The sequence below is a fragment of the Carlito syrichta genome, unplaced genomic scaffold (assembly GCF_000164805.1).
Source record: "Carlito syrichta isolate Samal-C Ts95f unplaced genomic scaffold, Tarsius_syrichta-2.0.1 Scaffold78498, whole genome shotgun sequence".
NCBI classification, from domain to species: domain Eukaryota; kingdom Metazoa; phylum Chordata; class Mammalia; order Primates; family Tarsiidae; genus Carlito; species Carlito syrichta.
In genome coordinates, this window is record NW_007022594.1 from 12758 (window position 1) to 25325 (window position 12568).

Below are 12568 nucleotides of genomic sequence, written 5' to 3' on the forward strand. Positions count from 1 at the left end.
TCCACTCACCTCAGCCTCCCAAAGGCGTAGGATTACAGGCTGAGCCACCGAGCCTGGCTCAAGTATTCCATTTTACAGAAGAGGAAAATGAAGCTTAGGGAAGTTAATCACCTTGACGGGTCATACAAAAAGGAGACTATGAGTTTGGTCTGACTCTAGGCCCCATGCTCCTAAACCCTGCACAACACTGCTCTTTGGAACATCCTATCTTCCTGTCTACTAGATTGAATAAAAGATTTTCAGAGCCCTGTGATTGCTTAGCCCCAGTTGTATGAATTTGTTGAGAACCCAGTTAAAGTCTTCTGATTTTTCTGTAATAATGTGGCAGGAGATATGGGGGAGAGGAGGAGAGGGAAGCAAAGCATAGAATAAGAGTTCAGTAAATTAGAAAGGTCATCCTTTTGTAGATCATAAGCACGATGATTGAGTTTTTATGCTCATGTGTGAGATACGCCTCCCTCAAACCTTGTTATGACGACGCCAGCGCATTACCTGTCTGATGTGAAAAAAAAATCAGAATGAGGCCTAGGCTTGCAGGAATGGTAGATTGCAGTGGATTGTGTTTTAAAGCAAAGTTGTGTTTGAAATTCATTCTTGCAATACGTATTCATTGTAATTCTGTTTGATGCAAGGTATATTGGGATATAGAGGAAAATGCAGTAATGGCTAAGACAGGATATTTGACCTTTACAAGGTCTGAGAGTAAGATAAAGTGCTTCACCAAGGTTTGAGAGTAAGATAAAGTGATTTAAGTGTATGGAAGAGGCGAAGAGTGGAGGGTATGGAAAGCATTATACTTGGCTTCTTGTGGAGTAAGGGTGGCATTAGGTTGGGCTGACCAAGGGGGTGCCCATCTAGCTTCCCATGAAGACCCCTCAGGATTTTGGTCACTATGTTCTAGGTCTAGTTTTGGATCACAAAATGTATTTTGTTGAGTATGTGGAAATGATCAGTCCTGGAAACAGGATTGTATTTGGACTTCAGCGACGGAGCCCAGAATGGAATGCCACTTTTATTTTATAGTGAAGGATTCCTTTTCTGTTAACAGGATTCTGGAATTTGCTAAGATAATTCCTTTTCAATATTAAGAGATCTGGGAAATCACATTTAATATCAAGCTTGCGAGGTGAGCATGGATTTATAAGATATAATGGTTTATGGGGGAAAATAATTATAAAAAAGCTAAGATTATTGATTGCTTTCCAGATGCTGGATTGTATTAAGTACTTTGCATACAGTAGGGCATTTCATTCTCCCAGTGATCCTCCTGCAGGTAGGCACTATTATCCTTAATTTACCAATGAAACTAAGGCTCTGTTCAAGCTGGTAAAATGCTAAACTGAGATTTGAACCAAGTCCCTCTGATTCTAGAAACCCACATCCCTAGCTGCTACTATATGATGTTCCCATTCAAGCTTCATGAGATAACTTTGTTTCACTATAGAGAAAGTGATATGTCACCTAGCTCCAGTATTTCTCTGCCCTGGGCCGTTCTAGAGTCAAATAACCCTCTGTTTTTTCTAGATTTCTCCAGATCATGGTCAGATTCTTTGTTTAAATACCTGTATATTGATATAATCATCTACAAGCCTTTTTGGCCTTCTTGCTTTTGGCTTGGAAGGCATTCTGTCTCTTTGGAGATACTTTACATATCTGTACACATTGAGTCTTTTTTAAATAATTTTTTTTCGTAATAATGAGGTCTCATTATGTTGTCCAGGCTAATCTCAAACTCTTGGGCTCAAGCAGTCCTCCTGCCTCAGCCTCCCAAAGTGCCGGAATTACAGGCATGAGCCACCATGCCCAGCCTTTACACATTGATTTTGTGTTGATTTTATTATCATAATTTTATGGGTTAAGTTTTTGAGTTTTTTATCTGGCTCCTAGTCTGTCAATTCCTCCCCTTCCTCTTCCACTGAACTTAAATTCAGATTCTAAGGCTGATTTCTGAATACTTAATCTGGCTTCAGTCCAGCTATCCAATTTAGACATGACTCTCTGGATCACTAGCCATTATTATTAATACTATCCCTCCTTTCATGCTCACTTATTTCTCAAATCAAATGCAGTTACTGTACCTGCATGTCCTTGATTTCCTACTTGGGTGCCCTTGTTTCTATTGTGCTTTTGGTTTGGAATGTCATTCTTGCCATGAATCCTCACTGGGAATAATCACTTCCTCCTCTGAGTCTCATAGCAGAGAATTCTCTTTTATGCCTCCTTTATGGCACAGTACACTTTCTGCCATATATTTCAGTTATTTGTGTACATGCTTTTATCTCTCCTACTAAACCGTAATCTCACTGAGCAGATCTGATTGACCTTTGTATTTCCCCTGGCATATATAGTACAGTTCCCTGCACAGAATAGGCATTCGATGTCTATCTGATGAATACATTTTCTGCTCATTGGTTTAGATTTCCCCTCTCATTTGGTTTTTTCTTCCTTTCCCATTTCCTTTTCTGTTAAACTTGCAGTGTTTTCTCTAGCACTGACTCATTGAGCTTGTCCTTACCACTCCCTTTTTTTTTTTTAACCCAGATTTTGCTTCATTCTTTCCCCATTAGCAGTCACTGTGTGGGTGTGTCATGTGCTGCTGGTCAGATTCTCTCCATCCTTCTTTGTCTCTATTCTGTCTGTGAATCATATGACCACTGTGGGAATCGAGTGGTGATTATATTAAGATTGTAATTTTTAAAAATGTGTAAAGTACAGTACTTAAGGCTTATCAATATATTGCTTTCAAGTGGGAAATTTTCTGATCCATGTTTTAAGAGAAAGGAAAAGGGGGAAAAAATTGGATACTGGGGAAGTAGATAAGGCATTTATTCACACTGTGGGATGTGGGATGTAAGAGGTACCTTATTTGACCAAATAAATAATGCAGGAAGCCACAGACGCTTCCGCTAACTGTTAATATCGAATCTTTGATTTTTTTTTTCTACAGCTGGAAAAAGCATTAGAGATTAGTGTTATTCAACTCTCTTGTTTTCCAGATGAGAAAACATGCAAAGAGACAAAATGACTTGTCCATAGAAACTGGGGTATGTGTTGCCTGGTGTTTACTCCTAAAATTGAATGTGGCCTGGGAAACAACCAGCTCTTTGAAAGAAATGGAAGTTACACATGGAGTGGAGGCTTTAGGTCTTTAAAATTGATGGCTTTTGCAGTGTCAAAAAGTAGGCTCTGTTGGGTTGGTAGCAGGTTGAATTTGGGGCAATATTCACCAGAAGGCCTGTTTAACTGTCTTAGTCACTCCCTTCTGGGAATCTGCTCAGGGCCAACTGGCTGACAGAAATCTGTTCCTTCTGCATTTGAAAGGGAGCCAACGTTTAATTATTACAATGTTTCTCATTTTTCTTGCTCTTTTTCCCAGCTCTCATATTCCAAGTTTTGTTTTAGACTTAATTTCCTTATCTCAGCACTATTTGTATTAAGTTTTTAATTGCTTACTCTAGGTCAGATGTCAGTATGAAGCATGGGAAATCCAGAAAGTGTCTTAAAGAGTCGTGATTGCTTGTTAGGCGAATCTTTTACCTGACTCATAGAATGATGTATTTTATTGTCACTGAAATACTGTCCCGTTGGTGGCAGATATGAAAGCTTCTCTTTTTGTCGAAGGTCTAACACTGTTGGCTTAGGGAGCAGCAGTGTAAAGAGATCAGATAACCCACAACAGGAAGTCAAGCGCAAACAGGATGTGCTTGTCTACTGTAACTTGTACCTATGTTTTGAAACTTGGTGCTATTAAAAAGTCAGGACTTACAGTATTTGAGCTTGGCTGAAGAAGTTTCCATTTCTGGTTTGAAAAGAAGTCAGCGGCCGGGTGTGGTAGCTCAAACCTGTAATCCCAGCACTTTGGGAGGCCGAGGCAAGAGGATTGCCTGAGCCCACGGGTTCAAGACCAACCTGGGCAGCATGGTGAGACCTCATCTCTACAATAAATCAAAAAATTAGTCGGACGTGCTAGTGTGCGCCTATAGTTCAGACTACTTGGAAGGCTGAGGTGGCACGGTTGCTAGAGCCCAGCAGGTCAACGCTGGGGTGGCCGTGAGCGTGCCACTGCACTCCATCCTGGACAACAGAGACTCCAACTCAAAAAAAAAAAAAAAGGAAAAGAAAAGAAGCCAGCATATCTAGTCCTTTATTGCCCTTGTCTTTATTTATATGCACATCTTTCTTCTAGGGACCAGTCTTTCTTCCTGGTACATGGTGGTTTTTCCTAGCTTTCACCATATTGTATCCATGTAATTTATAAAATGAAGCCATTAAATTGACTGCTGATCTGCTTCTTTTGGTAGATGTGAGAGTCAATCCGTGTTTGGCTATTCTTTGCTGCTGTTGTTGGAATCTCACCCTGTCACCCAGACTGGAGTGCAGTGGTGCGATCATTACTCACTGCAGCCCCAAACTCTTGGGCCCAAGCAATCCTCCTATCTCAGCCTCCTATGCAGCTGGGACTACAGGAGGGCACCACCATGCCCAGCTAATTTTTAAAAATATTTTTTAGACACAAGGTCTTTCTGTGTTGCCTCGGCTGGTCTAGAATTCCTGAGCTCAAGCAATCCTCCTGCCTCTGTCTCCCAAAGTACTGAAAATACACATGTGAACCACCAAGCCCCAGCTTTGATCCCATTTTATTTTATTTTATTTTTCGAGTTGGAATCTTACTCTTTCACCCAGGCTGGAGTGCAGTAGCACATTCACAGTCACTGTAGCCTTGACCTGCTGAGCTCAGGTGATCCTCTGCCTCAGCCTTCTAAGTAGCTGAAACTAGAGGCATGCGCCACTGCCCAACTAATTTTTTGATTTATTGTAGAGATGAGGTCTCCCAAGTTGCCTTGACTGGTATCGAACCCCTGAGCTCACATAATCCTCTCGCCTCTGCCTCTCAAAGTGCTGGGATTACAGGTGTGAACCACCATGCCCAGCTGGTTAATTTTTAAGTAACAGTGGGGGCCGGTATGGTGGCTCATGCCTTCATGCCTGTAATCCCAGCACTTTGGAAGTCCAAGATGGGAGCATTGCCTGAGCCTAGGAGTCAGAGACCAGCCTAGGCAACATAGCGAGACCCCTTGTCCCTACAAAAAAATTTTAAAACTGAGCCGAGTATGGTGGCGTGCACCTATAGTCCTGCCTATCCGGGAGGCTGAAGTGGAGGAATAGCCTGAACTCAGGATTTGGAGACTGCAGTGAACTATATGATCATGCCACTGCACTCCAGCCTGGGTAACAGAGGGAAACCCCAACTCAAAGATAAATAAATATATAACAATGGGACATTTTAGCCTATAATTCACCATCCTGTTAAATAATAGATTGCTTTTGTTGGTTCCATGGTTTCTAGCACACACTGTAAGTGTTTTCTTTTTTTTTTTTTTTTGATACTGGAGTGCAGTGGCCACTCCTGGCCACCGCAGCCTCGACCTGCTGGGCTCCGGCGATCCTTCCGCCTCAGCCTTGCGAGTAGCTGGAACTACAGGTGTGCACTACCACGCCCGGCTAATTTTTTTTTATTTATTGTAGAGATGAGGTCTCACCAAGTTGCCCAGGCAGGTCTCGAACCCGTGGGCTCAGGCAGTCCACTCACCTCAGCCTCCCAAGGCGCGGGATTATAGGCTGAGCCACTGAGCCTGGCTTTTGTAAGTGTTTTCTGAATGTGATGGTTTACAAATTACTCCCGGGCCTTTGTGAACTTTTTTTTGGTCTTTAAATTGAAATCCTCCTTGAGTACTGGGAGCTGGATCTAATGCTATCTGTTGAATTGTTTCACTCTTTGGCAAGTTCTCTGGAGAAGAGATTGAATAGGTAACTTACTTGGAGTCACTTAGCTGGTAAAGTCCCAGCAACTCCTATTTTTTCCCATTTCCCATTCCTACCGTGAAATCTGCTTTATTACATTCATCAGGGGCTGGGTTGGCAATAGGGATAACCACCTGCAGGGAATCATCTTGGGATCTTTGTGGGTTATAACAACCACTGAGTTATTTCAGAAGCGATCCATTTGCTAGTCTCAAACCATAATGAGGCAGGTAAAGGTCCTGATCATTTTGTGTGTGTGTGCATTCCATATCCTTGCCACATTGCAAAGAAGACTTTCTGTCCTTCCACTTTGTAATTCTGGAGCAAAAGGGTGGTAAAGTAGTAGCATATCTCAACATGGATAGTGTCTAGTCACTGTGTGTGTGAAAGTAGTGAGAACAACATTCAACAGATATCAGCACAGATATCTTTTTTCTTGAGTCTGTCAAGGGGTGGTGAATATGAGACATTTTGTACTTTGTTGTGGAATGCAGGCAAAGAGTGAACCTTAAAGATCAGGTTGAGCACAAGTGCTCTTTGCAAGGAGAGAATATGGTGAGAATACAAAGGGGTTTGTGTGTGACATGAGGCGAACTGGAAATCTTCATTTCTGTTTCTTGGGCTAGATACTGGGCATATCACATCTTGGCAGGAGCTGAAAACATTTCAGAAAGTCAGCATAATTTTCAGATTGAAATCAAACATCAAACCAAGCTAAAGGAGGCAGGGGGTGCTTGGTCTGTATTCATCCTGTATTTATCACAAAATCCCATCTGACTACAGTGCAGTGCAAGCAGTTATGGGCACAGGTGGAGTCCACAGGTATATATTAATTCTTCTCGCCCAGACTGGAGTGCAGTGGCCGCTCCCGGCCACCGCAGCCTCGACCTGCTGGGCTCTGGCGATCCTTCCGTCTCAGCCTTCCAAGTAGCTGGAACTACAGGCGCGCGTTACCACGCCCGGCTAATTTTTGATTTATTGTAGAGATGAGGTCTCGCCAAGTTGCCCAGGTGGGTCTTGAACCCGCGCGCTCAGGTAATCCACTCACCTCAGCCTCCCAAAGCACGGGATTGCAGGCTGAGCCACCAAGCCCGGTCTCTTCTCTAAATTTGACAGAGGAGGATTGAGGAGCTAAGGGAGAAATTCTAAAATGGCTGGACTGCTGAGGAAGGAGTAACCAACTCATTAGCCATGGGGTAGAATTGGGAAGAGATTTAACAACCCTGGGCTGTAAGGAAGGCTAAACCATTCTGGCCACCTCTGAGAAGTTTTTCCAGGGATTATATTAATATAATTAAGAACTGGTGGGAGGGGCCTGGAGTCTTTTAATTCTCAGAGGAGGAGTTTGAAAACTAGATTGAATCTGATTAAAGGTATTGGCATGCCTAAAGAAAAAAAGCAGATAGGGGATAGAGCAGATACATGTTGTCTCTTTAAACAACCTTAAAAACACTTTTGCTAAATTATGTACATCTAAGCTGGGCTCGGTGGCTCAGCCTGTAATCCCGCGCCTTTGGGAGGCTGAGGTGAGTGGATTGCCTGAGTCCGCGGGTTCAAGATCCGCCTGGGCGGCGAGACCTCATCTCTACAATAAATCAAAAAATCAGCCGGGCATGGTAGCGCGTGCCTGTAATTCTGGCTGCTTGGAAGGCTGAGGCGGAAGGAACGCCGGAGCCCAGCAGGTCGAGGCTGCGGTGGCTGGGAGCGGCCACTGCGCTCCAATCTGGGTGACAGAGTGAGACTCCAACTCAAAAAAAAAAAAAAAAATTATGTACATCTAACTTTTATTGAATGCCCATTATGCATGGGAGGTCCTGGGGTAAAGGCTTTGGAATATATTTCTTTAATCCTTGAAGTGATCTTTTCAGTGTAGCAGGTTGTATTGTTTTGAGGAAATTAAGGTTTAGCTAACATCAGAATCTAGAGTCCTGTTCATTCCACACCACAGTACGTTTGGCTGCAGTAATTTTTGTGCAGTCTACTTTGGAAAGGTAAATTGCATAATTCCGAGCCTTGACAGCATTCCTGTCCTGAAGCACTGCCTTTTCCCAGGGCATAAGAGTCCCAGAAGCCCCCTCACCTAGTCCCTGGCTTCAGTTTTTAAAAAAAAATCCTGGTTACCCCTTCCTTAGTCAGTCACTGTGATAATATCTTGTGAAAGCAGCTTCTTCGGTTGGAAGGTCCAGAGAAGCTTATCTGGTAAATCCTGTTTCCTGTACAAGAGTAGGAGGGGGATCAGAGTCACTTTATTCTTGATGAGCTTTGTCATCAGTTTTGATGGAATAAGGCTCCTGGTGTAATTAAACTGCAGGTCCGTTTATTCTGTTTTCAGCGTTGTGAGAAGACTTTACTCTGAACTGCTTTCTTTCCTGATTGACTTGCCCTTTGGGGCAGAATGCCTGGGCTGAAATGAAACATGTAGGTTTCCCTGCTATAGTGTTCAATCTGTCATCTCTCCTAAACTCCACACTAGAAGCAGCTATTTAATTGGTCAGACCCTGGGGGTGATATTTTGGCACCGTTCCATTGGTTAGAATTACTTTTCCCTGAACCTCATAGCCAGATGCTGAGTTCCCTCTGCCGATATTTGTCATAGACTAGTTGAAACTAGGGAGTTTCCAGGAACATTTATAACTTGTGATTATTATGGATGTTTTTCAGTTGTTTACAACAGTTACCACTTAAGGAAGGGAGCTCACTTATTGCTAGTGGGAAGTGAAATATCACTCCTTTTCCCCTTATTTATATTGTCATTTTAACACTTTCTGCTCTGAGACCCTCTGTTGTTCTGTTTCTTACATCACTTTTTGTGCTTCTCCTTCTACCCTATGGGGACTGTTTGAGTTAGGAACAGCAGGCAAAGCTCCACCTAGACCTAGGAGAGGTCGGTTTCTTTGATAGCTCACATTCTTTTCTCTCTTATTTTACTTCTGTATTTGTTGCTTTCGTGTTTATTTGTATTTGCAGTTCCCATTGTAGCACCATTCCAAACCATAACCATAGTGAGGGCAGTGAAGCCTTCTGTGCCCACTGATGCAGGGAGGAGATGGGGGTGATGGTATTGTTCCTCTTCCAGGCTCTCCATTTCTGGTTTTCTACTGCTGTAATAACTGACAACTTAAACATTTTTCGGTTACTTTTTGAAAGGTCGGTCTATTACCATTCTTTTCTTGTTTTTCAAGTAATCTTAGCAGACAATTATCTTCAGCATGTCCGAGGTAGGTATGTTACTCTTAGGCCTTCCTTAAAAGTATTCCTGTGGTCGACTCAGCCTGTAATCCTGCGCCTTTGGGAGGCTGAGGTGAGTGGTTTGCCTGAGCCGGCGAGTTCGAGACCTGCCCGGGCAACTTGGCGAGACCTCATCTCTACGATAAATCAAAAAATTATTAGCTGGGCCTGGGCATGGTAGCGCACGCCTGTAGTTCCAGCTACTTGGAAGGCTGAGGCGGAAGGATTGCCGGAACCCAGCAGGTCGAGGCTGTGGTGGCCGGGAGCAGCCACGGCACTCCAGTCTGGGTGACAGAGTGAGACTCTTAACTCAAAAAAAAAAAAGTATTCCTGTGGTTATATGTATTTAAAATCCTTAATTTGCTGATCATCCTGGAATCATACTTGTGCGATTTCAAGCATGCATTTCTGTCTTTTTTTAAAAGCTCTGTTGCTGTTATCATTATTAATAATTCAACAAATATGTGGTGATCACATTTATCTGGCATTAAGGCTGAGAATAAAGCTGTGAAATAGACTTGCTCTTATTTTCTGTTTTACTTTCCACACTCTAACTATGAGAGAAAACGACTTTGAAAAGAATTATACAAATTGTTAGCCATTTGATTAGATACAGTGCTAGCAGAATGCTCACTCACCCAGAATGTAATCACCATGAGATTCAGGGACCTTGCCTGTTCTTGGAATCCCCAGAGGTATTGGCAGAGAGCAGTGCTACACAGATTGTCTGATAAATGAACTCTAGATATAGGGAGTGTGAGACGCTATGAGAGCACAGTGGCAGGGAGAGTTTCTCTGAGGAAATACATGATACGTAAGTGAGGTAAGTTGGGAACTAGTGGTCCAGGCTCAGAATCTCTTGAGGGTCATTCCTAAAGCCAAAATAAGTTTGGCATTTGAGGTACTAAACGAATAACAGAGTAGCTCAAGGGAGAGTAAGGCCCTGGGTGCTGAGGATTTCCTTTCATTATTAAATAGTTACCCAGTGAAAACACTTATTCAAAGGAGGATAATAGAGCATTGGTTGCAGTTGAGACAACTAAGTCGAAAACACCTCCTCAACTGGAACAAAGGTGAGCAAGAAGAGAAACTGAAACATCAACTAAAGGCTTTAGCTTTGGAAAGCTGAGGGTCTATATCACTAGTGATTCAAACGTGTAGAAAGTGGGAAATGCAGATGACTCACACGGGGTGTATAAATTAAAATTTGAGATTCCCAGGAATGGTTTTTCTGTCTATTGTACTTTTTACAAGGTGTTCAGGTGTTGAAAGTTTGTTTTGGTGAGTAGGTACCCCTTTTTGGTGTCTTTAGAAGAGGTTAGGCAAAGCCTTTAGAAGAGGGTGGGCAAAGCCATTAACCTTGCTCTCCCAACCCAAAAGCTCTTGAATGACTAGTGCTAAGGTAGACAGTGTGGATGGTGTTTTTGTAGGACCTCAAATTAGAGACCTTGGATTCACATCCATTACCCACTAGCTCTGTGACCCTGGTCTACCACCTAGCCCTCAAGGCCCAACGTCTTCATTCACAAAATGAGCATTTTAATTCTGACTTTTGCAGGATTGCTGTATTAAATAAGACAGTTATGCAAATGTAGCAACTAACTTGGCCCACATTAGGTGTTTTGTGATGCTTCTGCTTTGTCCTCACCATGAAAAGGGATCTGGGGACCACAAGCCTGAATAACTCCCCCAGTCTTCCCCTTGTCTATCACCTGAAGTAATAGCACAGAAGGTTATCTTGCTCCTAAAGCTTCGATCCTTTATATTAAAGGATAAGTTGGGAACTGGAGGAGAGAGGAGACTGTAGCCCTGGAGTCTGAGGTGTGAGAGTGAGAGTGAGAGGAGGCTCTGGAAGCTTGTTTAGAGAGAGGCAAACATTTAAACCTCATTAGCTGGTGCCTTTTTTTTATAATGCCTGCCATTGGCTTCATGTCTAGCACTGCCCTCTGCTCTTTATGTAAGACAAAGCCCAGTAAAAATATGATCCCTTTTTATGCTGAGCACTTCCTCTATCCTCAGCCTGTGAGGTGTAGGCAAATTGATTCCTGTTATTTTGAAACTCATTCAGTGTTAGAGCCAAGATTTAAGGTCAGGTCTATCTGTTTGATTTCCAAGCCAAAGTAAAACATATTTGGGAATAGCTTTTTTTTCCTTCCCCTTTCAACTGTTTTGTCGTCTTAAAATTTAGCTCTAAAATAAAGTTCTTACCAGGAAATATGCATTATCCACTACCCATATCCAGAGGACTGCCTGGAGGATGGAAAAAGTCTCTTAGGATGTAAAGCCTTTGCAAATGTTTTTTTCCACTGAATTCCAGCCTGTGAAATATCCTTGTTTATGTCCAGTACATGTACTACCTCAGCAGGACTGTTTATTCTCATTTAGGCCTTGAGTTCCAAAGTTCCACCATATACTTGTCTCCTCTGTGACTTAGGTACTTAGGTATTCTGAATTCTTTATTCTTTTTTTGAATTCTTTATTCTAAAATCAATATCTCAGAAATAATCGCAGTGTCACAGAGAACATGCTTTGTTGTCCCACATCCAATAGATGAGATCAGTCGGTAATCTGGTGTACTCAGCAGGTTGCTTACCTACAAATGCAATAGTCTCCCTGTCTTATGGTCACTGTGTTGTCACTAGCATTTAAAATCTTCCCAAGTCAGCATGGATATCTCAGGCAGGTGTACTGGAAAATTCCAGTTGCAACTTGATTTTGTTTTAAATTAAACAGCTTCAGCCGTGCTCGGTGGCTCAGCCTGTAATCCCGTGCTTTGGGAGGCTGAGGTGAGTGGATTGCCTGAGCCCGCGGGTTCGAGACCCACCTGGGTAACTTGGTGAGACCTCATCTCTACAATAAATCAAAAATTAGCCAGGTGTGGTAGCGCACACCTGTAGTTCCAGCTACTTGGAAGGCTGAGGCGGAAGGATCGCGGGAGCCCAGCAGGTCGAGGCTGCAGTGGCCGGGAGAAGCCACTGCACTCCAGTCTGGGTGACAGAGTTAGACTCCAGCTCAAAAAAAAAAAATTAAACAGCTTCAAAGGAGTTCAAGTTTCTTGCCAGACTAACTTATTTTTAAAAATTAAGCAGGCTTCCTGTTTAAGAGATGACTTTAAATTTCAGGTGAGCTCTCAAGATACAGGTGACTCCTTATTGTGTTGATGATGTCATCAGCTGTGTCAGGTCCTGCCTGCCTAGTGCCTCAGGCGGCAGGAAACCCAAGCTTTGGCTGACCACAGAGGAGAGAGACCTTGGGCTTTCCAGCTGCTAGTCCCTATTAAACATGTAGGCTGTCACCATTTTAGAATTGTAACTTATAGTTTCATAACTTTTTTTTTTTTTTTTTGAGTTGGATTCTCACTCTGTCGTCCAGACTGGAGTGCAGTGGCTTCTCCCGGCCACTGCAGCCTCGACCTGCTGGGCTCCCGCGATCCTTCCGGCCTCAGCCTTCCAAGTAGCTGGAACTACAGGTGTGCGCTACCACACCTGGCTAATTTTTGATTTATTGTAGAGATGAGGTCTCACCAAGTTACCCCAGG

At 43.0% G+C, this 12568-nt stretch overlaps 1 protein-coding gene across 1 annotated transcript in view; it reads left to right on the forward strand.

The window, feature by feature from the left end:
• The first annotated feature begins 12069 nt into the window (after positions 1–12069).
• Positions 12070–12568, forward strand: part of RFFL (ring finger and FYVE like domain containing E3 ubiquitin protein ligase) — a 26895-nt gene continuing 26396 nt past the window's right edge. The window contains exon 1 of the mRNA XM_021710454.1: positions 12070–12152. The gene's annotated coding sequence lies outside the window, so the exon portion shown is untranslated. The remainder of the gene's footprint in view (positions 12153–12568) is intronic.